Source organism: Triturus cristatus, chromosome 6 (genome assembly GCF_964204655.1).
Source record: "Triturus cristatus chromosome 6, aTriCri1.1, whole genome shotgun sequence".
NCBI classification, from domain to species: Eukaryota; Metazoa; Chordata; class Amphibia; order Caudata; family Salamandridae; genus Triturus; species Triturus cristatus.
The window spans coordinates 465,907,949-465,934,820 of record NC_140589.1 but is presented as its reverse complement, the minus strand read 5'-3'; positions in this window follow the sequence as shown (position 1 = coordinate 465,934,820).

Here is a 26,872-nt window from a genome sequence, read left to right as displayed (position 1 = left end):
AAGAGGAAACTAAGAGATGCCAGGATGTGACATGGTTGATGATTTGCAAGTCTGTACATGGGTCTGTTTAAACTCGAACAACCATGTAGTTGTGGGTGCTGGAGTTATATGTGCCGGGTATTATTCCATGACTTCTCCTAACCAAGTGCTAGTCAACTCCCGGAGCCAGCCTTGAGTCTCCACAGAGAATGGGAGTGCTTTTTACCCTGACCACACGTCCGAGTGGGCACACAGGATCTGAACAAAGGGAAAAGAGTTTCCCCATCTTGGATTTTGAGGAGTAGGTGCACTGTGGGATTGTTTGGAGTAGGGCAAACATGAACTGGTCCAAAAGTGGTTAGGGCTGCCCCTAGAAACTTTCACGCCATTGGTTAGGGAAGAGCCTGGATTGAGCCTCACCAATTAGCCAGTGTCAGTAATGAGTATGGCACCCTAAGACATGATCATAAGAACACGTTCTGCACCTGTGGAAGAACAGAATAAGGACTGCACTGGCTGTTTGAGATTAGTGAGGATTCCAGAAGGGCTGAATCTGCTCCCACTTTTACCTAGGGCAATAAAGTGGACTCCAGGGGTCAGTTGACCAACCTCCTGTGAGGCTGCAGGGACACAACAAGCTGCACAAGGCCTTTTTTCTTAAGCACCAACTGACCAGTAGCAGCTGGTCCTAGACTGCACCCTGTTGTTGTCTTTGGCCTGACACACCTAGAGCCTCTAAGTTCCTTCCCTTGAAGTCCTGGGTGGAGGTAGGCCAAATTCAAGTAATTTGTTTCCATAAAAGCACACAGTATTACTAGAGTTTACACAAAATTATGTAACAATGAAACTCTGCTATTTTAGTCTATATTCAGCGCTGGGACACCTCTTTGCTGAGGCAGCTGTGCGCTATACAAAAAACACTAACATAACATAACATAATATTTTTGTCTGAAATGCATCCACGCTTCAGTTTTTGGTGCGAGGATGTGTTCAAATAAGAGCACTGCAAAACAAACAAAAGACACTCAGGCTGTGTCTTCTCTATGCATTTGCAGTACATTTGTACCAGGAATTACTGTGAATTGTACCATTCATGGGAAATATTTACTAGGAATGGCACATAATTATGCAAAGTGGCATAATGGTGTAATCTGGGGAGTTATGTGTAATTAGCATAAAGTGAAATTTCCAAAATTATGCTAATTGCGCATGTGTAATTTAAATTTCACCAACGCCTAGTCTTACGCCCCTTCAAGTCTACTTCTGTGGTTGTTTTGGCACCAGAAGACAATTTAGAAACTTTTCAAAACCTGTCCTCCAGAGCTTCAGTGGCACCTGCCAGAAAAAGTATCCAACCAGCAGTTCCTCCACACCCAACAAGATATTAGTTTTGTCGGCTCAAAGATCCCCACGCTTCTGAAAAAACTACTAAGTCCCACTATGCATTAGGATTTACAATACTTTCAGTGGAAAATATCCAAAGCTTCAGAGTGCTAACTGGACCAACTTGCTTGAGGTATTCTTCATTTGGTTCCACAATGGCAGCTACAGTTTTAGCCGTGACCCACACGGCGAGGATTTTTCTTCTCAAAAAGTGACTAAGTACCATTTTGCATTGGAACTTGGGAAAATCTTTGGGAAAAATGTTGACGTGTTTCTTCAAGAAAATGACAAGAAAGTCCCTCTCTTAAACCAACACAATCCATACCTCAGTCACTTCAACATATGGAATGTTATTTCGATGATGTTCTGGTAATCTGGCAAGTGCCTTGGCCAATGGCTAAACAGGCAGAATACGTAGACCATTTCTAGAACAGATCTAGTTTTTCAGGAACTGAACATCATTCTGGACAAGGGATTCCTGAAGACCACCACACACATTAAGCCCAGAGCAAAGAATTACATTCTTATGTTTGACAGTTTCCACCCAAGACATCTTAAAGAGAACCTACCATTTGGGCAATTCCTAAAACTGAGAATGAGATGAAAATGCTCCAACCTTAGTGATTACAAACAACATGCAGAAACGTTGTCATCTAAATTGGAAGCATGAAACTACCCTAAAAGAATCATCTCAAGAGCCATGAAACGGGCATAGAACAACTATAGGGTGGCCCTCCTTGAGATACTTCCACCAAAGAAGCAGGAAGAGCGACCAATATGCATCATGACCTACAGCACAGCTTTCATTCAAATAGGCAAGATCATCAACATACAATGCAACACTTTGAACAGTGGTACCCTCAATTTTCCAAAATCTATGTTCTCTCACAAGAGCGGGCATAGTCTCAGGGACATGTTAGTACTGATGACCAACAGCACCAGAGAAACCTAAATGCAGCTTTTTCCATTTGAAGGACATTGCCCCTGTGGAAGCTGTAGTGTCTGCTGCCCAATTCAACCCACACATACCATCACATTTAATGACATCACTACATGGGACTTGAGACAGTTTACCAACTGTAACTCCAAATGTAATGATATATATGATTACCTGCCCATGTAAATTACACTACATTAGAATGACCAGCAGGAAAGTAAAAGGGAGAATTGGGCAACACCGTAACAATTTAAGATGCAGACGGGGCACCACAAAAATGTAATCTCACAACATAGAACAGAACCACACCAAAAGTGATTTTCTCTGGGTCATCTTTGAACGAGTGAACCTAGAAACATGACTTTTTCAAAGGGAACAACAATGGGTGTCTGCCTTAAAATTCATATCAACGGTCTGAATGAATATATACCCTGGGGCCACTTTATTAAGTAGCCATTTCCTCATTTTCCCTTTCAACTTTTGCGTAATGTTATTGGGAAAAAAGGAGATGTGACAATATTTATTTCCTTTTACCTTCATAAGGGAGGCAATTTTTCAATTTTTTTCCAATTTCTTCAAAAGTTTCACAATTTGTCCCAGTTCTTCCTGTCACGAGAACGCTGACACCTCACCACCCCATTCCCAGGTAAATAGCCTGCTGCAGAAACTGACACGCACCTACGGAGACACAGGTGGGCGTGAACACTTAAGCAAGGGAGTAGCCTTGATGCAGTAAGAATGGCATAGTCGCTTCGGATACGTATAGACTCATTATGGGTGATCATACCAATATTAAAAAATGCATTTGCAACTTCCTCTCCCACAGAATACTTATATTTTGGGGGCACTTCTCCTATTTTATATTTCATGCAGAGTGTGACTGAAGGTGTCCTTTCCCCCGTAGGTCTCATGTTGCAAATCAGAGACAACTAATATGTATATGTTATTTTACGTCATTACTAATCCCTTTCTGTTAATTGTGTCTTTGTCATGTCAGTGCCTCATGTGTCATTTTAAAGTGAAGAACCATTTATGGTAGCGCTAGAAGTGGTCACCATCACTATGAGAAATGTATCACGTTTTTTCATGCAGATGATGTTTTTCTATAATTTGGACATGGCAATGTGTACTTAGGCTTGATATCATGACAAGTTAACCTCCATTTTTTCTTTGCCATACAGTTTTTACAGATTTATCCTGACACAAACAACAATCAATGCTGTATATATTTATTATATTTATAATTTTTTCACAAGTTTGCTTTTTCTGCCTCAGAGGAGATATAAGAGTGGTACCAGGGAGCAATCAATCCTGATCCTGCAGAATAGCCTTGGGGTAGGGCTAGAAACATGTTCACCAGCGGAACTGAGGCACATTGTCCTCTCTAAGTTCCCATATTTCCCCATATTTTAGACCATATCAGGTAGAGGTACTAGGAAAGAATCTTTTCCTACTAGCCAGGCATTTTTAGTTCTCTCCCCCCCAACTCACACCTTTAAACTTAATCCAAAAATCCCACATAACACACAGGTTGTAGCATGCCCCATTCTGTAGCAGAACAGGAAGAAGCAGAAGATGCAGCATACCACCAAGGGTGAACCTGGTAGGTAAGGGTTATCTAAGGAAAACCTACTGTTTTCCTAACAAACAACAGAGTGGAAAGAAAAAAAACCTTCTTTCAACAAGAGGGCTCTCTGTGATTATAACATAGTTACTTAGAGGACAAGACCTTTTGTTCCTTTTTACCTCTACCCCCCCCCCCTTTTTGTCCATTTATTGTGGCCAGCCAAACTGTGTGGGCTCACATTTGTATCATGGTGAGACACTTGATTGTCAGACGGGGTCTTCCTCAGACCAACATAGGGAGACACTCTAGCCTTCTTAACACAATTCTTTCAATCTGGGGCTGTAAACAGTAATCACTGGTTTCCCTGCATGGCTACTTGAGGTCACCTAAGTCTTGAACAAGGAGGGGCATCACTTGATTTCTAAGCACTCCCTTCACCACCTTAGTAAAATTGTGTCAAATCAGGTACTCTACTGGTTTTCGCAATCTCCTGCACAAGCTCCAAAAAGTCACCAGTATTTTCTTTTTAAATGTGGTGTGTTTCCTGCTTGATTAAAATGTTTGCATCCACAACATGGATTCTCTCATGCCTCTAGATCTGCTGTAATATCTGCTATGGCTTATGGCTTGTATAAGAGATGGCGGCGACCAATAGAGCTCCTGATTTAACACGATTTAACTGAGGTAGTTCATATAGCTTGCTTCACTGACAAAATATCGATTACTAAAATATCTAAATACAAAAATATTAAGTCAAAAATATGTATGTAAAAAATATCTGCTTCCAATACTTATAATTGAAATTACTAAAATATAAAAAAAGTAATATCGCTGTCACTAATAAAGTTGTCTAAAATGTCGATTTTTAAATATATATAAATTTAAATAGTAAACATTAATTAAATTAAATAATAATACTAATATAATAAAAATCAAATGTATTTTTTAATGATAATATTATTAAATGAATATTTTAATTTATATTATAATTTAAAACTATTTAAAATGTAATTATAGAAAAATAAATATATCTTCAAAAAAAATCCCCGAGCTTTGAAGTAGCACTCCACGAAAGTACGTTTAACAAAACCTTTTATTCAGGAAAACAGCATCCATGAACCCAATTAGTATCTTTCTCTGACACGTTTCGGTGCTCCAAGTAAGCCTGGGCGAAGCACTACGCTACGCTCGCGTAGTTTGCGAAGTTCGCGCTACTTCACACTACGCGAATTGCACGTAGCACAGTGCGAACACGCGTAGCGTAGTGTTGCGTAGTGCTGCGGTCATTTTTTGCTTGCTCGCGGTCCTCAATGTCAAGTTGGCGACCGCGAGCAAGCAAAATGACATCCCGGCGAGACTTTTTCCTTGTTCGCGATCAGCAACATCAAGTTGGCGATCGCGAGCATGCAAAATAAACCTCCCGGCGAGATTACCAACGCGAGGAGGTCAGGTTTCTCATTGCGAGTGGTCGCGTATGCTCGCGACCGCTCGCGATGAGAAACTACCAGTTCGCGTTGAGAAAGCTGCCGCTCGAGTAAAAATCTACTCGAGCAGCAGAAAACTACAGCTCGCACTGTGAAAGATGCCATTTTCAATGATTGCACAGTGCCGGTTGCTTGTCCGCACTGTGCAATCATTGAAAACGACATCTGGCACAGTGCGAACAAGGTACTACGCAGTTCGCGAAGTGCTACGCATAGCTCGCGCAGTGCGAAGTGCACTTTGCGTAGATTCGCGAAGTGCTACTTCGCGAACTACGCCCAGGGTTAGCTCCAAGCACCTTAATCATAGGGGGGCCAGTTTGTAAAACATGGAACAGACCTCCATAATTTATACCCTTATGGCACTCACTTTCCAGTAAGCGGTATGCCGGGAGTAGAAGTCCCAATTCTTCCATTCCAGCACAGCCACGTCTTCATCAACAGTGTTTTTTCTGCCTGATTTCATTGTTTAGAAGCCCTCCGGTTATCCAAATTGCAGCCTCCACGCAGCACGAAGGTACCGGAAAGCGGACGTTGTTACTTGAGGACCACCGGAGGGCTGCTACACAATTAAATTAGACAGAAAAACACTGTTGGTTAATACGTGAATGTGTGGCTGTACCGGAATGGAAGAATTGGGACTTCTACTCCCGGAATTCCGCTTACTGGAAAGCGAGTGCCATAAGGGTACAAAATGTGGAGGTCTGTTCCATGTTTTTCCAACCTGCCGCCCTATGATTAAGGTGCTTGGAGCACCGAAATGCGTCAGGGAAAGTTACTAATTGGGTTCATGAATGCTCTTTACCTGAATAAAAGGTTTTGTTAAACATACTTTCGTGGAGTGCTACTGCAAAGCTTGGGGCTATTTTTGAAGATTTAATTACATGACGCTTCCGGCCGTGGAAGTATGCACCGCTAATTTAACTGGACAATGTCTGCGGGGCCGGTTATCCAAACTGCAGCCTCCATGCAGCACGAAGGTATCGAGAATGGAAAGCAGACGTTGTTACCTGAAGCCCACTGGAGGGCTGCTAAACAATGAAATCAAGCAGGAAAAAAACTGTTGGTGAATACGTGGCTGTACCGGAATGGAAGAATTGGGACTTCTACTCCAGGCATACTGCTTACTGGAAAGGGAGTGCCATAAGGCTATAACATGTGGAGGTCTGTTCCATGTTTTACCAACTTGCCGCCCTATGATTAAGGTGCTTGGAGCACCGAAATGCGTCAGGGAAAGATACTAATTGGGTTCATGGATGCTGTTTTCCTGAATAAAAGGTTTTGATAAACGTACTTTCGTGGAGTGCTACTTCAAAGCTCAGGGCTTTTTTTGAAGATTTAATTACATGACGCTTCCGGCCGTGGAAGTATGCACCGATAATTTAACTGGACAATGTCTGCGGGCCGGTTATCCAAACTGCAGCCTCCACGCAGCACGAAGGTATCGAGAATGGAAAGCGGACGTTGTTACCTATGGCCCACTGGAGGGCTGCTAAACAATGAAATCAAGCAGAAAAAAAACTGTTGGTGAATACGTGGCTGTACCGGAATGGAAGAATTGGGACTTCTACTCCAGGCATACTGCTTACTGGGAAGGGAGTGCCATAAGGCTATAACATGTGGAGGTCTGTTCCATGTTTTACCAACTTGCCGCCCTATGATTAAGGTGCTTGGAGCACTGAAATGCGTCAGGGAAAGATACTAATTGGGTTCATGGATGCTGTTTTCCTGAATAAAAGGTTTTGTTAAACGTACTTTCGTGGAGTGCTACTTCAAAGCACAGGGCTTTTTTTGAAGATTTAATTACATGACGCTTCCGGCCGTGGAAGTATGCACCGCTAATTTAACTGGACAATGTCTGCGGGCCGGTTATCCAAACTGCAGCCTCCACCCAGCACGAAGGTATCGAGAATGGAAAGCAGACGTTGTTACCTGAGGCCCACTGGAGGGCTGCTACCCAATGAAATCAGGCAGAAAAAACACTGTTGGTGAATACATGACTGTACCGGAATGGAAGAATTGGGACTTCTACTCCAGGCATACTGCTTACTGGAAAGCGAGTGCCTTAATAGTATTAAATGTGAAGGTCTGTTCCATGTTTTACCAACTTGCTGCCCTATGATTAAGGTGCTTGGAGCACCGAAACGCATCAGGTAAAGATACTAATTGGTTTCATGGATGCTGTTTTCCTGAATAAAAGGTTTTTGTGCTACTCCAAAGATCGGGGCTTTTTTGGGGGAAAAATAAATATATATACATATATCCAGTAAGATATATTGTTGAAAAACACGCCATTTTCAATACAATTAAATAATGAAACAAAATAAAAAAATGATTTTTTACTAAAAATAAATAAAATATTTAAAATGTTAATAATTATAAATATTATTTTAAATAACCCAAAACGTATTAATGTAAATGTAAACAATATAAAGTGAACTACAACATTTTAAATGAATACATATGCTATTCCCACTACAATTTATAAAAAAGTAGATTAAGGGGCTGATTACGATGTCAGCCAGAATTGCCTCTGACCGACATCGGTGCGGATGCGGAACATACCGATCTCTAGTCAGCAGTCTCAACACTACAATTAGGATGCGACCGCACAAGGGGGTCTATTAGGATGACGGTCGTAAAATCACTCTGACTGCCATGGTAGCGGGAATACACCGCCCGCTATGACCTCAGCATAACCGTCGGACCAAATAGTATGCTCTGCAGTCGAAATCCGACCGCAGCAGTACGATCGTGGCATTTAACATTGCGGCTCTTGCTGCTGCCAGCAGCACCACCGCGATGTCCAAACAAGCTTGTCCAGCATATCCCTGCACTGCGTGGCAGGCACTGCACAGTGCCTGCCACCTGGTACAGGGACATGTAGGGGGTATGGTACCCCCCAGTGACCCACACCCCCCAAACACATTGGTGGCCAGCAATGGGCCGCCAGAGACATTCTCCGCATGCCTTTCCTTGGCTGTTTCACCGCTGCAGAAAGGCTGGCTACGCGGAGCCTGACCCTGCACCAGCCCCATTTTAGCAGTCCAGCTCTGCCCGCCAGGCCAGCGTGTGGACTGCTACCGGCGGAAAAGTGGCAGGCAGAAAATCTCACCGCCACAGTTGTCTTCACCATGCTAATGGTACCGGCGGTTTTCTGGATTGCGATCGCAGGCGAATGTCCGCTGCCGGCCCCCATGTTTGCCACCACTGGCCCAGCGGCGGCCATCCAACCGCCATCCTAATAGACCCCAAGGTGTGGTCACAAACTTCCCTTTTACAATAGGAGCTTGGGCAGCAGTCCAAATCCGCCCACAGCACAAGCTCCCATTGTACAGTGGAAGTTTTTGAACATCCCTGCACCATGTGGCAGTGCCCCTCATCGGCGCCTGCCACACAGTGCAGGGATGTGAAGGGGAGCACCATAGGTGCCCCCCAGGGCCTCAATGAGAGGGCCAGGTGAGAAGGGGGGCCCTGCCAAGGGCCCCTAATGTCACTTTCCGACTGCCTTTCTATGTCAGAAAGGCTGACATGTGGAAAGGCTGTCGGATAAGGACATCATAATCCCGATGACAGAGATGCCGTCCTTAAGGGATTATGGATGGTGTCCGACTGGCCGACAGGCTCCTTGAGCCCGTTGGAAACCAGTCAGTTCCCCTGGCCAGTTTACACTCGGGCCACCGATATTGTAATTCGTCAGTCGGAACGTAAGCCGTCCATGTCGGTCAGGAAGCCTCTGACAAATGGTCGAAGGCTTTCCGATCGACATCGAAATAAGGCCCAAAGTGTCATACTCACGAGATGTAAAATTTACAAGTCCACACTGCACTCAATACAACAGTAGAGAAAGTGTTAGATTGCGGAGGGGAACATTTTACTGTTCCCACTCCAGTCAGTGCAACAGTAGGGAAAGTGTTGAAATGCGGATGGGTAAAATATACTATTCCCACTCCAGTTAGTGCAACAGTAGGGAAAGGGTTGGATTGCAGAGGGGCAAAGTGTACTATTTCTACTTGAGTCAGTTCAACATTAGGGAAAATGTTGGATTGCAGATGGGGTACATTTTACTGTTCCCACTCAAGTCAGTGCAACAGTAGAGAAAGTGTTGGATTGTGGAGGGGTAAAATTGCCTATTTCCACTCCAGTCAGTGATAAAAAAATACAAATATATTTAATAATAAAAATGACGAAAATAAAAACATATTTCAACCTTAAATACATATCACAAATACCTACAAATATTATTATAAATAAAATAGAAAAATATTTGTCATCCAAATAAACTTTTTTCATTTAGAAAGTATTTATTAACAAAAAAATACTTATTACATACATTTAATTTATTTACTTCCCATACAAAACTCACAACCTGCACCTAAAACTTAACTAAAACAAAAAAGTATATATACTGTAAGTATTTATCATCAAACCAATTATCATTAAATAAATATTAATGATTAATACATTTTATTTCATGTATTTTCCACAGTATAGCCACACAAAACACACACAAAAATGAACAGAAAATTATTATTACAATTAACATAATGAATTATCAAATTAATCATTAATATTACTTACTTAAAATTAATTTTCTTCCCACCCCATACACCTACAAAACTCACAACTCGCATCTAAATTAAAATAAAATATTATTACACAATTAACATAATTAATGATCAATTATTCAAATAATCTTTAGTAACAACAAAATATAAATTCATTAAAATTAATTAACTTCCCAACCTGTACCTAGAAACCCTACAAACCCCACCTAAAATTAAACTGAAAAAAATAACACAATTAAAATGAATTCTTTTATGATAAAAGAATGAATAGTATTTAACAATTAATTATTAATTAATTAAAATTAATTTACCCCATAAACCCCATTAACCCCATAAACCCACCATTTACCCCATAAACCCCACAACCCCACCCCACAAAATAATTAAACAATTAACATAATTATCAATCAATTCATTATAATTAACACCTAATTATTAATTAATTCAAAATAAATTACTTCGCACCCTTTACCCCTATAAACCCCAATACCCGTGCAAAACATTTACATTAAAAATGAATAGTACAATTAACATAATTAAATATCAATTAAATTAATAATATGAAATGAAAAATATACATTACTTTATTAAAATTTCTTTACTTCCCACCCTATACCTCTATAAAACCACAACCCTCTAAGGAACTAAGGGGGTCATTAGGATGGTGGGCGGTCTTGAGTCTTGAGTGAGAAATAGGACTGTCCAACATGCCTTCGGTGGTCCTGTAAGAGGTATTGAGACTGTTACCGACTGACTGTCGGTGGTGGTCTTACCATCATTGTAATCTGGCCCTATGTAACCTTATAGCCAAAGAGTATCCCTAGTACTCGATTGTTCGCAACCTACATGTTCAGCTAGACAAAATACTCTGTAACAGAGGTTTACATTTGAATGTACAGCAGAGAGAATACATTTTTAGGGGGCTTCATTCTTAAGATTGCACAGAGATGCAGTTTGGTGAACTGATCAATTCCCAGATGGAAGCTCCAATTGACTGTATTAATTAACTCAATGATTAGGGGCAATAATACTAGATTATTTTGAGGAAAATGAGGACATGTATATTGCATTGGTGAAGTGGCAGGTATTTAAAGTGGTTATTAGAGGGCCCTGTATAAAATCAATGTATGATGCTAGGAAGGTTATTAAACAAGAACTAGTGCCATTAGAAAAAAATGAAGGGAATTAAAGAAGCTGAAACAAATGAGAACAGAGAAAGGCTAAATCAAATGCTAGAATATTTGAGTTTTTCATAAAACTAGTAGACGATTGGCATGGTTTATTGCTCCCAAAATCAGAACCTCCCCAATTAGAAAGATATGAGATGACAGAGGGACACTACTTTTTTTCTAAAATTAGGAGTAATTACATATATAACAGTTATCATTCTTGCCTATATATAGAAAATAATACTACTATGGTCAGTGCCCTAGCTGAATACAAAAAGGATGCAAAACCTCTTTATTAAATGACCAAATATAACATTTGGCTGCCCCATTGATGATTTAAAAACATTTTAAAAAGTGATCTCAGGCCTAGCCAAAGTTATGATTCTAGACAATCTGCCCATGGAATTTTATACAACATGTGTGACCCCTCTTTTCTACCGAAGACTTATGCAAAGATTTAGCCTGCTTATTAGGCACAGTGCTATCAGGTAAGAACCAGATGCTGAGAAGCACTGGAAAAGATGTATTTACTGACCACAGAGGAATGACAGAGGTACCAGATTATCAGCTTTATTTAATAGCTGCACAGTTTTAATTGGTGGCCAAATGGTTTTCGCTTACCTCTACCTTTGAAATTATGTATGTGCTGGCTGAATAATCACAGGGGAATTATTCAAGTTGATGCTGGGTCTCAAAGGATGTTATTGAAAACATTCAGATTAGGGTTGATAGAGAAATATTGCTGGGAGTGTTACCAAAGAAAAGCTGATTCTCAAACTCCATGCACTACTAGTATTCAAGTAAATAACCTTCCTAACCTACAAGACAAAGATGCAGCAACTTGGGTATCTGCAAGAATTTAGATGTAGGGACGCCCATACACAGTAGGAAAACTATAGACATTTTCAGAAGTTAATTGAGAACTATGACATTTAAAAAGATTTGTTCTTAAAATAATGTACAATCGGCAATGACAAAAAGAATGATTGATGGACAGAATGCAGAACAATGTCATACATTCACCCAAGTACAGAGATCTGGGCCTAAATCCATCGTTTTTTTTCCTAACCATGCCATTCCAGTTTGGACCCAGCCATATGCAAATCAGTCTTGACTCTGCGCCCAATGGGAACAGTCCAGCCCAAACTGCCGGGCCAGGTCCTCCCTGGACTATAAACAAGCATCCTAGGACGGGTTTCGGGGTTTCACCCCTCTTCATCTGGGATAGCTTGATTCCAATGGCATAGAGAGCATGGGACCCACGTCTGAGCATAACCATCCCACTCGGGGTGACAAATGCAAAAAGAACAATTGATGGACAGAATGCTGAAAAATGTCATACATTCACCCCAGTACAGAGATCTGGGCCTAAATCCATCTTTTTTTTGCTCACCATGCCATTCCAGTTTGGACCCAGCCATATGCAAATCCGTCTTGACCCTGCACCCAATGGGAACAGTCCAGCCCAAACTGCCAGGTCAGGTCCTCCCTGGAATAGAAACAAGCATCCTAGGACCGGTTTCGGGGTTTCATCCCTCTTCAGCTGGGATAGCTTGAGTCCAGTGGCATAGAGAGCACGGGACCCACGTCTGGGCATACCCGTCCCACTCGGGGTGACAAATGCAAAAAGAACAATTGATGGACAGAATGCAGAACAATTTCATACATTTACCCCTGTACAGAGATCAGGGCCTAAATCCATCATTTTTTTTTCTCACCATGACATTCCAGTTTTGACCCAGCCATATGCAAATCAGTCTTGACCCAACGCCCAATGGGAACAGTCCAGCCCGAACTGCCAGGCCATGTCCTCCCTGGACTGTAAACAAGCCTCCTAGGACCGGTTTCGGGGTTTCACCCCTCTTCAGCCAGGATAGCTTGATTCCAGTGGCATGGAGAGCACGGGACCTAAGTCTGGGCATACCTGTCCCACTCGGAGTGATAAATGCAAAAAGAACAATTGATGGACAGAATGCAGAACAATGTCATACATTCACCCCAGTACAGAGATCAGGCCCTAAATCCATCGTGTTTTTGCTCACCATGCCATTCCAGTTTGGACCCAGCCATATGCAAATCAGTCTTGACCCTGCGCCCAATGGGATCAGTCCAGCCTGAACTGCCTGTGGGATGGGTATGCCCAGACGTGGGTCCCTTGCTCACTGTGCCCCTGGATTCAAGCTAGCCTGGCTGAAGAAGGGTGATATACCCTGAAACCGGTCCCAGGATGCTTGTTTCCAGTCAAGGGAGGACCTGGCCTGGCAGTTTGGACTGGACTGTTCCCATGGGGCACAATGTCAAGACTGATTTGCATATGGCTGGGTCCAAACAGGGGTGGCGTAGTGGGTAAAAGAACGATGGATTTAACCCAGATATTTTGACCGGGGGAGAATGTTTGCATTGTCAGCATTCCGTGCATCATTTGTTTGCTGTAACACTGTTTGCCCTAAGTGGGATGGGTACGCCCAGACGTGGGCCCCATGCTCACTGTGCCACTGGATTCAAGCTAGCCTGGCTGAAGGAGGGTGACATACCCTGAAACTGATCCCAGGATGCTTGTTTCTGGTCCAGAGAGGACCTGGCCTGGCAGTTCGGTCTGGACTGTTCCCATGGGGCACAGGTTCAAGACTGATTTGCATGTGGCTGGGTCCAAATTGGGGTGGTGTAGTGGGTAAAAGAACAATGGATTTAACCCAGATCTTTTGACTGGGGGAGAAAGTTTGCATTGTCAGCATTACGCCCATCATTTGTTTGCTGTAACAATTGGCAATGAACCACATTTGGAGTGTTGGCATTGTATCAAACCCACCTTTGATGATACTGTTGACATCATTAACCTTCGGGTCATGAAGTATGGATACTTATACAATATATTAACAAATATAGCGCTTTCTCCATTTGAAATAATATTAATCAACATGCTAATATGTTTTTCCACTATCAATTCATGTATTTTTGTGTGATTAATATATTATAAGATAAGAAGACATTTTTACTCTCTTGATTGTTATGTCCTATGTTACTAGGATAGCGCACACTATATTTTTTTTTCTTGCTGCATTGTTTTCCAGAATTCAGAGTACAATGTGTAATTTATCTGTATGGAAACAAAATTTAAGTATTTTTTAGGATTAGTTTAGCAATATATTTTAGATTGTCTGTGGGTTTATTTACTTTACATATATTTTGTTTAGGTTATATTTTAACATCTGAAATTACCATAAAGGTTTGAGTAATTGTTCTTCCTCTTTTTGAGAAATGGTTTCTGCTTTAGTGTTTCTCTCTTCCATCAGGAATTGGTTTAGTTTTTAATGGTTAGGTAATTATTTATTTTGGGATATTCAGACGCAAATGAATACATATTTTAGTTTTTTATTTAAATATAATCTTAGTTTCTAGTTCTTTACAATTTGATGTATGAGAAGTTCGTTTTGGAATTTTATTTTGTTATGTTTTTAAAGTGTTACAGCAATTATTTATGAACATATAAATTCCAGTATGCTGTTTTTGTTCAAAGCACATGACTTAAAATATTTTGAATACATTTTGCCAGGTGACGTACAGTCATTTTGTAACATTTAAAACAAAATCTTTTGTAACATTTTGTTGAGTATTGTTTAACTGTCAAATGTATTTTGATGATTTGAAGGTAGCTTATTTGTTCAGTATTTTTGCTTTTGTCTAGTGTATTCTGTGGAGTCCAATACCTTTGTTGTCAGTATTTTCTATGAAGATTTTGTTGTCAATATTTTAATGTAGATATTAGTTGTGTCAATATTATGATTAGTTACCTTGTGAGTATTAAATGCCAATATATTTTTATATAATATTTATGCTACAATATTTTTCTACCACAATATTTTTGTTGTCAATATTGTGAAATACAGGCCACCGTACATCTTGCCATTGTAAGCAAAGGCAGATTGATAGCCTTTCCAGGATTTCATGCTCGTCATTTTGAGAAACAGATAGAGCTCTTTCCTTACCACTTCTCTCACCATGTACTAATGTCTCTATTAAATAAAAAGTGCAAAAAATTGCAATTTTTCTAGGCAACCACAGTCAAATAGTATTGGCAACTGTAGGCTCTCTGGATACATGGTATTACAGTAATCCAATTTAGGGAAAATCATAATCATGGATTAGAGTAATTATTCTTTATATAAACCTAGACTTAGACAGGCGTATATGATTTTTGCTGATGCCATAGGTCAAATCATATTTTATTTGGTTTACATAATAATAAACTCTAAAAGCATCACATTTGATAAATTGCTCACATTATGCACAGAAAGATAAAATTCATATCATTGGTAATATATTAACTGTAAGTGTCTGCTAATAAGTATTAAGCAAGATGCACAAAGTTAAAACATATATAATATATTTGTTAAAATAATTAAAAGATTCCGTTATCACTTTAACCTGACAATGATCAGGGTCCTCTATGCGAAAAACAGATTTAAGATTACAACTAGGCAGCTCCATTTTCCATATGGGTCAAAGTGTTTCTCATGCGTAGCATATTGATAAAAAATGTACTACATGATGATATACTGTGGCAACCTTTTAATCTAATAGATATTGAAATACCTCCTGGTAGTTATGCAGGCTTTCTTTTCAAAACTGTGGTTTTAAGTATTGCTTCCTATGCACAATATAAAATCTACAAAACAGTGTAAGTACTGGGTTCATTGCTCAGATATGTTATCACAAGGACATTTACGAGTCATGGAGCCCCAACCTCCATTCTTCAGGAACGCCAGAAGATGATGACTTATAAGAACATAGAATTGAGTTAAAAGATATCTATAATAAGTGATAGTAGCTAAATTAATGTGCAATTGTAGCACAAAATATGTATTCAATTATATATATCTCATCACAGTGGATTTAGTTTGATCAAACAGATTCCTTTTCTTTGCACATACTTTAAATATGTTGCCCATCAGATCCGTTTTAGAATACCCTATTATATTCTCAGGGTGTGACTAGAGTTCCATGTTTGTTTGATCAAGCCCCCTTAAGGCATTTTAATATGTATTATCCAAGGAATTTAGCAGCCTTTGAGAATCGCTTAGGTGAATTGTGTCTCAGTTTTTGACCAGACTGAATACCATAAGAGAAGTGTCTTAGATTCCAATATTTCCACTCAAAAGCAAATTCTCAATTCTCTGTGTACAATGGATTCTGGCATTGAGTGAGGTACTAACAATATTTGTGGGAGAGGCACACACTGGTTTGCACTTTGAAGGTTAATGTATTTATTCTATATTAAACCTTTTTGAATAGAAGTGTGCTGCAGAGGAGGCATGCAACAGTCATGAATGCCAATAGACTGTCATAGAACAGCACTCCCATTTCTTTATGTCACAAGCATCAGGTATTATTCCTGAAGGTGACTTGAGATTCTATGAGTATCCTTATGTATAGTTTTCAGAGAGCCTCAGCTTTTCAAGCAGTCATTCTCTATCTTTCCTGATTATAATTCCGAGCGCGTTTAGTTAGTGAACTGAACGTGTCATTTTATCCATAAAATTCTAAGCCTTCCTAAGATGGCGACCTCCTTCACCCAGAGGTCCTATGTTTGTTTCTCGTTCTTGAGATAGACAGTTATCGCGAGATCTATTTGTATTTACCGCCATTCCAGACGCTAATCTATGCGCTATACTACTACGCAACCCCCAGCCATCGAACGGTAAAGACCTACGGCAGAATTTCCCTGATTCTCGCCACGTTACTTCTGCGGATTGTGGCTTAGAACCCTTCCATTTTTTAGCACGGTAAGACTTCACAGCAGCTCCTGTCAGTACAATCTCAGAGGAGACCGATTCAGTATTTCTGTACTTTCCTTTACTCAAAATCACTTCTTCGTTTTTTCCTAGATCGCATTTGCCTCAGACTTCTATTTTCAGACCTCTCGTGCTTTAAATATTAGAACCAAGGTATTTTCTTTTCTCATCAACGTCCAGTTCGTTAACTAACACACGAGAGTTCATTCACAGTTCAATCACAACAGAGTCACTTTTGGTGGAGGACTTTTTGTGTTCACTTCTATGTCGTTTTTAAAGATTCAGCAACAACTCTTCATTGCCTGAGTAAAATGAAGTAAAAACTGCTTTGGATAAATTGACGCTAGTACACCCACCAATGTAAAGCACATATATTTTTTGTTTATGTTGTAGAATTTGAGCCCCTGAAGAAGAGCCAGTTCTGGCTCGAAATGCATTGGGCAGCAAGATAATACTTTGAACATCTCATTAATCTAATCACTTGGATTGAACAAGATGAATAATATGGACATCCAATGAATTTAAATAAAATTGGAATGTATTCATAACAAGGTTTTGAAAACTGTTTTATTTTGCAGTGAATTTTATGTTCAAGAAAATGTATAAAATGTATTCAACCACAAAGAATGTGATGATAACAAATGTTGTAAATATTTAGGTACTTCTACCTGTCAGTAACAGTGCGCAGAGGCCGGGTCTCATTGACCCTTGAATTATTGAGTGAGGTACTGCAAGGAGTCTTTTCAGAAATGTATTCTCTTGTCTTTGCAGTGTTTCATTATCCCCCACACCTCAAATTCCTGCACCATATGTGGCTGCTCAACTGTTTTAGCAGGTTACAAAACCAGTATCTTTTTGATAGTCTTAGTGCCTTACTTGAAGGCCATCCTAAAGATACCATCATTGCTTCTTGACATATTGTTGGCACTAGTTTATCTCTGATAGTTAACCCCTCATCAGAATAAGACTGTACTCATAAATAGCTATCACGTTTGTGCTTAAAATGTTGTTTCCCTTTATGGAAAATGGACAAGATCTCTCCCTATGTTTGCCACAGCTCATAGTAAATGTATTCCTTGATTAATTCTTTGGTCTTTTTCTTCCATATAGTCTGTGAAGGTATTGATTAGATTCTGTAGATTTCTTGGAGTTAAAGCCAGTAACACCACATCATAATACAGAAGAATTAGTAAAGTGCACTTGCCAACTCTGGGGGTGTCTGTGCCAAACAATTGTAATTTATCCACCCTTTATATTATTATTTTTTTTTTTACAGAGTTTTATATAGCACAAACTTGACCCGAATCGGGTATCAGAGTGCTTTACATAGCACCAATTGCATTACATAAGGACACATTCATTTTTGTTAGGCACGGGGAGATTAAGTGATTTGACCAGAATCACAAGATGTTCAGTGTCATTGCCCAGACTCGAACCCAGTTCTCCAGATTCGAGGTCGAACGCTCTAGCCGTTAGGCCAACTCCTCTCCCCCAAATCTCTCACTATATATATAAAGAAAAAAGAAACAGTGCCAGTACACATTTCTTATCGACCCCCTTCCCGATCTTGAACCATTGTGTCAATTCCCCTCATGTGCCAAAACATATTTTTGCCAGTAAATTACAATACAAATGGGCTAGGAGAAGAATGAAATCTTTTGGGGCCCCAAGTCAATCCACACACTTCCACAATTTGTTGTGGTCAACCAAATCAAATGCATAACTGAGGTCCACAAAGCAAATATATTTATGCTACCATCTTTAGTCTTAGTATTTTTCCCTATCAGAAGGTTCCAATTGAGACACTGCTCGCCCATCCCCAAACCTTCCCTAAAGCCATATTGGCCATTTGGTGGAATATTATTTTCTTCAGCCCATACTCACAGTCTTTCTAGAATGAACCTTCCCAATAACTTACCTGTTCTTAAGAAGGCAATGAACATAGTAGAACAGTAATCCAATTTAGGAAAATCATGATCAAGGATTAGAGTAACCATTCTTTATAAAAAAAAAAAAACTGGCCTTAGACAGGAGTATATGTTTTGTGTTGATGCATTTTTCTCTAGAGTCTGTTGCTATCTTAAAGACATTTTTCAGATTTGCCTCTGCTGCATTTTCAAATATGTCTTCCCTGTTTAAGAAGGTTCCACCTTAAGTTTAAATGCCAGTATTTAAAATGTTTTCACTATCAGAAGTATGCTATGATTCAGACAAGGAAACATTTGCTATCCAAATAATAGTCTAGTAACATTATAGATTGGGGACAAAATCCAATTTGAGGCAAGATAGAAAAGAGAAGACAGTGCAAACATACATAGGTCTGCTGGTGGGTAGGACTTAAAAAAATGTTATGATCAATGAACAATTGGAGCACATTGGGGACAGGACACTAAAAGCACTTATGAAGTTTTTGATATTTCTAATAGTGTTGTGCTGTGTATGGTATTCTATCCTTCCCATTCATTAAATTGTATGCCTGTGCATACCTTTTTTAATATTACCTTTTTTAATTAATTCTATAATACTCCCCCCACTAATATATGGGATTGCAGGAGCTAGAATGCTGAAACAACCATACACAAGTGGGAGTCAAGATGGGTATCCCACAATGATAGCATACAACACCAGTTTGCCATTCGACATATCTCTGAAAATTATAACTTAGAAAACACTTGTCATCTACATGTTGTACTTTGGTTCTGTCAATTTATTTCGGCTAGTGAAAATGATCGAACCTGTAATTGGTACAATATGCAGGAAAGTCATTATATGGGGTTGACAAGTGGGATATCTATGATCGAATAGGCCATTATAGTACCTTTGCAAATCACAGAAGGGATCCCTCCAGACCCAGAAATATTGGTAGTTCAGGAAGGTGATTTCCATTGATATCCAGTGAACTGACCTGCAGCACTGTGAGAGGTAGAGGAGGCTGAGATAAGGGTACATTATTTAGAATTTTGGATACATGGAACTCTGAGATAATTTTGTAGCCCAAACATGTAACCATGACAGGAACAGCATCACATGGTACAAAACTGGTAGAGAGACGATTAATCTTCAGTCATTGACAAGTTTATCTTTTAAGTGCTCGACTTGAACCAATCCAAGGAGATAATATGTTGCAACTGCAGAGAGTACAATGCAGTATTGTCTGCTGTTCTGAAAACACCCTGGCTGTTGTTCTGAGTGTTCATGAAAATTGCTGTCTGTATGTGTGCTCCAGCATTCTGCTCACAGGTTCAAGCCACCAGACTCCTACTGACCCAGATAGCTAAAATAGGTCAAGGTCTTGTACAAATAGTTTGCTTCACCTATGGTACTTTCTTCCTATTGATAAATGATGCAGAGGATTCATAGACAAGGGAGCAGTTGTCTGGTTATATATTAATGTTGTGAAGCAGTTTTGTCTGTCAATTTGCACTGGAACATAGATTTCTATATCCAGCTATGGGAACTTTCTTCATATGAAATAAAATGTGCACTTGGGTCTGTGGAGCCATTCTTGATTATTTAAGGATGTGATGTTTTTCTCAAGGATGTTGTGTACCAACTTGTATAAAAGGTTTGGACTGCGACCTCTTGAGCACAAGCCCAACCTGTAACTGCTACCCAAAGACATCCAACCTAGGTGGCTTCATCTTAGAGGGTTTTCCCACTATGAGAATTTTGTCTGGAGGTTGTATACCGCAGGTGTCGTCAAAATATGTGGGAGATACCCTAATGCTTAGAAGAGGGATGGGTATGTGTAACACAAAGCAAGAGTTCCCTTTTCCATTGATCAGAGAATATGCTTAGTCACAAAAGTGATAACACTGGCGAACCGGATGAAATGATTATGTGATATATTAAGAAACCTCTCATTGCAAGATCATAATAAACTCAACATCAATAAAGGGACGATAACAACATTTCCAGGTTACTGAATTTGTAAACAATGACAATTAATGCATAATACACTCAAAATTCAATATGAAACATGTGATCATTTATTTAAAAAAAAGTATTAAAAAATTGTTGTTTAAAACCTTGTTTAATATTATTCATAAAAATGTGCATGTTTGGATTCACAGGATCATATCAACATAATTACATCTATACTGAAAATTTCATATCATTTTTATACATATTTATTAAAAACAATATACTTGCAAATACGTTAAAATTTAGAAATTAGGAAAAACAACTGTCGACGTGGCGTTTCGGTGATAGCAAATATTTTGTCACCTTCTTCAGGACAAGAAATGCATATTTACATATTAACGTATGTCTGTGAGCCCTATAGATTGTCGTCTCTTATATAGAGTAGCGATCATAAAGTATCTTAAATGCTACTCTTAAAAACCTCAGATTGAAGAATAGCATTTAAGATACTTTATGTTTGTGAGCTATGCTACTCTATATAAGAGAAACCATACCCATACATAAAATCTTTTATTTAGCAAAGACATTGACAAAGCAGACAACGGGAATAACTGTCTTTATTACATAATACACAGATAGGCATCAAAAGCAGAAAACAGCAAGGCCATTGTCAAGTCCATAGTTCAAAGTATGTACATTTGTGCATGAGAAACTGCACAGGGAATGGGCAACACCATACACTGCCATGGGAATCAACACAGCTCTGGGGATACAAATGGGCAGTCCAGGCACTGCTGTGGGAGAGATGGGTTTGGGAGGGGGACTTTGCCTCAGACTTGGCTATCAGTTGAACTGAGAGGTGGCTGATTGTCAGGGCCAGTTGGAGGACTGGACCTGGGAGAGAGAGGACCAGCTGAGATAGAGGCATCAGTGGCTGTGGGAGCTGGAGTGCTGCTTGTACTGGGTGGCATGGTGGGATGGGGAGGCGGAGACATGCCTGGGCATTGGCAGTGTGACATCGCGGAGCCCAGGCGGCCGCTACCAAAATCGTGCACGCCTACCGCGGGTTTCAAATGTTTATTTCACTACCGCGCTTGCAGTTCCCATTGGCTGAAGGGGCATGGGCATTGGCGGTGTCACACCGCGGGGGCCAGGGGGTCGTTACAGTGATTTGGCATTTCCAATTGGTGGCAATAACCATGAATGCGGGGGTGGTGCACGCTTACGGCACCTATGAACACATCATGCTGTAGCAATGGCAATGGCCAGCTCTCATCATTGAACACTAGACCCTTACAATGAATCATGCCACCAGATAGTTACATTCAATGCTAGTGTGACATTTAACTCACTGATGACTACACATGCCATGACAGTGCACAGGATTACATGCATTGGCATGTACTCCCTCACATGTCACTTATAATGTTGTAGTGCACATACACAGATCTGTTGTGTGATGGATTCTCAAATATGGAAACATGTCAATGTGAGAGATGGCTAAGCAACCCACAGTAATGATGGACAGACTACTTAATGTACCTATTTCACTGTGTAGATTGCTGAACTCATGTTGATACTTGATCTTTATGCACACACTGTGCTCATTGTGTTGTTAATGTGTGCCCTGTCCAACTCACACAAGAAGGTGTGGCAGGTACAGCAGCTACGTAGAAGTCAGCAGTGTTGTTGTTTCAGACATGCGCTGTGTCAACAACTGGCTGGTGACACAAGATGTCGGAATGTACCATTTTACATTCACATAGTCGGAATCTGTTTTGGGGTACTCACTATGTACATACTGAACACGTGTACAACTACTTTAGATCAAAGTACCTCTGAATGTGACTTGGGCTGTAAGCTTTTGTTTCAGGCCAGTTATTGTTGGCGCTGTGTCAGTAAAAACGTAAGATGTTGGACACATCTCATCGGGGAATTGAATTGACAATTGTGCCCTTTTTGTCTTATGTAGGAGGCGACCAAATGTGCATTGTCCATTCACATTGCTGGCGGACATAGAGGATGAGGACATCATACATAAATTCTGTTTGGGTTGAGCTACCCTTCAAGACCTATGTGCTCAGTTGGAGCCCCATCTGAGGCCTCGCAGAAAATATCCGACTGCTTTGACACCAACATGTAAGGTGATGACGGCCCTGCATTTCTTTGCAACTGGTTTGTTCCATTACACGGTGGCCAGCACAGGTGGGATGTCTCAACCAATGTTCAGCATTGTGCTACGTGATGTCTTGTCCGCTATGATGAGATGCAAGGACCGCCACATCCATTTTTCCAGGAAACATGAATTGGCAGATGTGAAGGGTGATTTTTATGACCATGCCCACATCCCTAATGTTGTTGGTGTCATTGAATGCACACATGTTGGCCTGGTTCCACCACAGTCACGTGAGCACATTTACAGGAACAGGAAGCATTTCCATTCCATTAATGTGCAAGTGGTATGCCAAGCGGATATGATCATCTTCCATGTCTGTGCCAGATTTCCTGGATCAGCACATGACTCGTACATACTGTGTAACAGCATCCTACCACAGCTGATGGCAAATCTGCATCCGGAGCGTGCGTGGATTGTAGGCGAGTACGCAGAGTCAAGGAGTGTGCTGTATGTGTGACATGCTGTCCTCAGCTACAGTTATATTACAACATTGTTCTGTGTATCTCACACCTAGGTGACTCTGCATATCCCAACCGGCCTTGGTTACTGAGCCCACTGAGGAATCCCATGACCCCGGGTGAAGTCCGCTACAATGATGCCCAATGGAGGACACGTCATGTGGTGGAGCGTACTTATGGGCTTCTGAAGTCTAGATTCTGGTGTCTGGACAAGAGCGGAGGTGCACTACTCTACTCTCCACAAAAGCAGTGTCAGATCGTAGTTGCCCGCAGCATGCTCCACAACCTGGCTTGTGCAAAGAGATCCCCCTGCTCCTGGACGATGATGAGCAGCAGCTGCCCCCCCTGCAGGACCACACATGTCCAGTGACGAGTATAGTTTAGAGGAGGAAGGTGTCGACCTATGCCAACAGCTCATCAACCACTACTTCCCTTGAGTGTGAGTAACATTGTATAACATTGCCATTCTCTGCTGTCTTTGATGGTACTGAAAAGCCCTAGAGGAGTTTTTTGACTGCTGCCTGTTGTTGGCTCTTTGCTCATGGCTGATGTTTTGTGACACAGTGTAGTCTTGACCAGCTACATGATATCTGTGTTGAGATTATATCTCTTTGTGTTGTGTGCTGGTTTGTATACCTTGATGACTAGTGTTGTGCACTGGCTGTGATGCCATCACCTGACAAGTAAATGTCTTTCTCTTGTGTCTTTCTTGGTCCCTTCAGCCTCTCAATGCCTCGTCACAATCAAAGCTTCTGGTACATTGGGATCTGAGTCAACATTGTGCATACTGTGATAAACATGGAGCTGACAAAAAGAAATAGGTGTGTAAAGAGTATTTATTTACAAAGAGTATTTGTGACAGACCAGTGATGCTTCAAACAATGGTGCAAAGTGAATTAATGAGTTGTCAGTGATGGTAAACGAGACAATAGAATAGTCACCACATTGATGAGGTGACACAGTCCAACAGAGACATGCCATCAACATGGCAGTGAGGGTAAGGGTAGTCAACAAAGTCAATGTCAAGGTGAACAGAGGTGCCATCATGGCTGGCTTTGACTTGCGTGTGGCTGGTGCTTTGCCACGTGAGCCTCCTGTGATGTTTCTCAGACGACTCCTCTTGCGTCTTCCAGGGGGTCCCTGCTGCGGGCTCAGCGGTATCTGAGGAGTTATCCTGTTGCAGCTCACCCCTCTCTGTGGCCGCAGCTGAGGTGTTGGGAATGTCATCCAGTGGGCCACTGGAGGGGGGTTGAGCTGTCCTTTGGACAGCATGTCTGTCCCTCAGAAGACCCACAAGCTGGCCCAAGAGGTCCACGACTTGGCCCATACATGTGCCCATGGACCTCAGCAGCAGGCGGAGCTCACGTACCTTTTCCAGAACCTGGCCCGTGTGTCCCTGGGTTTGTTCGTATGCCCTAAGGACTCTGGCGATGTCGGCCACGGCTTCGGTCCCAGTGTCCTCTTGATTTTGTCCCCTAGTTGCCCTCCCACCTGGCCTGCTGTCCCGGACCTGTGCCGTTGCCACTCGACGCACCCGTAGACTCTCTGTTAGAAATGGGGGTCTCTAGTTGGCAAGGGTTTGCACCTTTGTCCAAGTAGGGACCCTTCTTCCTAGTCAGGATAAGGGAGTTACACTCCTAAAATAACCCCTGCTCATCCCCTTGGTAGCGTGGCACGAGCAGTCATGCTTATCTTAGAGGTAGTGTGTAAAGCATTTGCACAAAACCAACAGTAATACAATGTAAGCACTACAAAAGGACACCACACCAGTTTAGAAAAATAGCCAATATTTTCATATACTTAAAACAAAACCAAATACGATAAGGAATCCACAATACAGTACTTCAAAAATAGTTTCTTCTCAAGATGTCTTTAAATTGCAAAAATACTCAAAACACAGTTCCTGCGACTCGGTAGCTCGTTCCCGCTGACCGCGTCGGTACGGGCCAGCAACAGCGTGAACAGACTCATTAACAGTACCTTTCTTAGTGCGGCTCACCCGGGCATGCGAGTCGGTCTTGGCATCCGTCGTGGTTGCGATACAAAGTGGAAGCGGTTCAAGGTGCGATGTCCTCTCGATGCGGTGCGAGCTGCGGCTCGGTGACGATGACGATCATCCAGATGGCATCGGTGAGACCAAGGCTTGTGGTGCAGGGCAAGACGGTGCTCGATACGGTGCTGGCAGGTTGCGGTGCAGGTGACAGCCGGTCGTGGCATCCGTCGCTGTTACGGTGCAAAGTAGAAGCGGTGCAGGGCGCAGTGTCCTCTCGATGCGGTGCAGGCAGCGGCTCGGTGACGATCGTGTAGATGGCATCTGTGAAACCAAGGCATGCGGTGCAGGGCAAGACGGTGCTCGATGCAGTGCTGGCAGGTTGCGATGCAAGCGACAGAGCCTGTTGGCGGGAATGGGTGCTGGCGGAGCCGGACAGCTGTGCATGACGAGGCGGTCACGAGTGTTGAGCCAGCGGCGATCGTGTCGGTGAGACCAGGCCAGCGAAGAGAAGCGAGGCAGTGCAGGCTGCGGTGTCCTCTCGATGCGGTGCAGGCAGCGGCTTGGTGAAGATCGTGCAGACGGCATCGGTGAGACCAAGGCTTGCAGTGCAAGGCGAGACGGTGCAGCCTGCAGTGCCTTTGGGACACAAGGCCAACGACGGAGTTAGTGACAGAGTCGGTCGCGGTTCCCTCTTCTCTGTGGCAACTGAAACAGCGGTCCCAGGAGCGGTAGCCAGAGGTTTGGGAAGTCTTTGCAGTCCATGAGACTTCTTAACAGGAGGCCAGCTCGGTTTCATGCCCTTGGAGATACTCAGCACAAGTAGAGAAAGTTCAGTCCAGTCCTTTCACTGCACAAGGCAGAAGCAGCAGCTGCAGGCCAACCCAACAAAGCAACAACACAGCAAAGGGGCAGTACTACTCCTATCAGCTCTTCCAGCTCTTCTTCTTGGCAGGTTCCTTGATTCCAGCGAGTTCTAAAGTTCTGGGGCTTGGGTCCCCTTTTTTATCCTCAATTTCTCTTTATTTTCTGAAGGCAGAGAGGCCTTTGCCTAGTCCGAACCAGTTCTGGTCAGTCCTGGAGCACTTTGTTGACAATACTCCTTCTTTCCTTTCACAGTGTAGGCCAGGGACATCAGACAGGAGGTGGAGCCAGCATTGTGGAGAGAAGGCACAGCCCTATTCAGGTCTCAGGTACAACTCCTCCCACACATCTACATGTAGATCTTGCTATTCAGCCCTGTGCTGACTCACCCTGTCCCCTGGAATCCCCCATCCCCTGTCACTCAAACTCTAGATGAGGCAGGCTTGGATGGTTAGACAATAAAATACCTACTTTCTAACAGAATGTTAAAACCAACTTTACTAAAAGATGTATTTTATCATTCTGAGTTCAGGCATACTAAGCTTGAATTTCTACCACGTTCCCTGGGTCAGTTAGGATTATTATTATTATTCTGGCCTATGGGGAACAGGTAGCCTTGCACTAGTGATAAACGAAGTAGGCTG